We start from the raw sequence: 2,302 nt of genomic DNA on the forward strand, positions 1-2,302 counted from the left end.
GAGGAAGGAAGGAAGGGAGGAAGGAAGAAATAAAGAAAATAAAGAAAAGGAAAGAAGTAGAAAGGGCTTGAGACCTAGCCTTGGAGGATCCAGGTTCAAATCCAATGCTCTCAGCTCAGTTTCAACACTGTGAAACTATTTCACAGTTTCTGACTAGTGCTTCCTTCCATGCACTAATGTAGAATGCAGGAGATGCTATCGCATAGCGCTGGGGATTTCCAATATAGCATTTATAACTGCCACGTGCTCGACATCTACAGTACGCTTGGTGCCATCCCGTCACTTTCACCGAATCAGTCCCATTTAATCTCCCAGGTGTATCTATCAGGTATGCAAACAGGCATTTTATGTCCATTTTGCAAATGGAACAACTGAGGTGTAGAGGAATACATAAACTCGCTTCAGTTGACTCAGCTAGATAGCTGCCAAGCCAGGATTTGCAAGGGAGCTATCTCATGCTCAAAGTCCACGTCCCCTTCCATTGTTCGTCCTTATTCTCTGTCTCTTCCACCTAGCCTGTGTGAATGAGTAACTTATCTAAAGGCTCTGAACACTTTGTAGAGTGAATTTATCACAAAGTACTGAAGGCTTAGGAAGGCGAATTCGGTGGGGGTCTTTCTGCTGGGACGATTGTATTATGGCCCCAGTAATGTTCTACTTGTAGGCAGATATCGTGAGCTGGCCATTCCTCGCTCCATAAAGCCCAATGTCACACTGAAAATGTATCTGTTTGTGGGATTCTCTTGGTTACAAATTCTCCTACTTTACGCCCACAAATATTTCTGCCTTTTATCTTTTAAAACATTTGCTGTTAATGGACAACCTGAGCTTTGCTTTTTTTTTCCCCCAACTTGGAGATAAGGAGTTTTGGTGTCTCCTCCCCACCTTTTTCGCCATGGCAACCAAGGTGGATGATCCCCCTGTGGCATCTCCTGGGAAAGCAACATTGCTGTAGCCTCAGCTGGCTCCTGGATGAAAACCCAAATCATCCATCACCCAAATGCTTACAAGGGCTCATGGTGTCCATGGCAACCCAAAACCTTTCCAGCCTTGAATGGTTAGAGAGAGGCGTGACCCTTCTCGCCCTACCCTCATTGTCCACGTGTGAAGGATCAGAGGTTCCGGTTCACAAGGACAACTTGAGAATGTCTAAGGCGCCGAAGCACATGTCTGGGGTTCACACCCACAGACTGGTCTGGGTAGGTCTTCTGCTTCACTCCATTTAATAATATTGGGCACTCCATTGAATTGACCAACCCTACACTCAACTGACAGAGCCTTCCCAGAGAACTAGTCACACAGCTAGGTGAGGATGAGTCCAGACCCCAGACCTTCTTCATATCTCAATCACCCTTGTCCAGAGGCAAGAGAAATCCTCAGAGAGCACACTGAACAACAGCCTTACAACCCCCTGGATATGCAGGTTACAACTCCTCTCCTACAGGCCTCAGCTCCCTCTTTGCCAAATCCCAGCACCTGAGTCTTGCAGGAGGCACGAGTTTCACTGACCACTCATGTGGCTAGAAGAGGTGACCCATCCTTGAACTGTGAAGATTTTGTCACAAACATTGGCTTGCTGAAGGGAGGCGTGAAGAGGGACTCAACATCTTTAGGCAAGCTGCTCTGTCCTTCATCTGACTCAGGTGTCTGAAGTTGGCTTTAGACACATTTGCATAGCACCCAAGGAAAACTGGCTTAATACCCCACCCACATTGCCTGTGTGGACTCAGTCATCAGACACCCAGCCTCTCTGTCAGTACTGAGCCTCCTGGAGAGGCTCACTCACTGTGCTCAGCTCCACCGATGGACCCATTTACATGAATGCATGCTTGTACACATGTGCAGGCTCACAGCCATGCATATACGCACATACTCACTCATAATACATATGTGTCTGCACACACACACATTTGCACACATGTGCGTGTATGCTCTCACATACACACATAGTCACCTACTCATTGCATGCACAAACGTTCATGCATACCCAGAGATCAGCCTTCTTGCCCTCCCTCATTACGTGATCTGCCCAGGGGACAGTGTAGGTCAGCCAGAATCAGACTCTCCACTCATCTCTTGAGAGGCAATTAGGTGAGTAAAGGCCATTTTCCCACTATGACCCTGTCCCTACTTCCCTGTCTAAGACCCCAGCTGGCAGCTCAAGCCACCTGGGTCTCTGTAAAGACCACTATCCAAGAATACACAAATCTGGACTTCTCTGACCAAATCACCCCAGGAAGAGTGAGCCACCTTTCTTCCTTGTCTTAGGCTGATTCCACCACAGCCCTGCCCCCATTCCCCT

The sequence above is a fragment of the Mastomys coucha genome, unplaced genomic scaffold (genome assembly GCF_008632895.1).
Source record: "Mastomys coucha isolate ucsf_1 unplaced genomic scaffold, UCSF_Mcou_1 pScaffold9, whole genome shotgun sequence".
NCBI classification, from domain to species: Eukaryota; Metazoa; Chordata; class Mammalia; order Rodentia; family Muridae; genus Mastomys; species Mastomys coucha.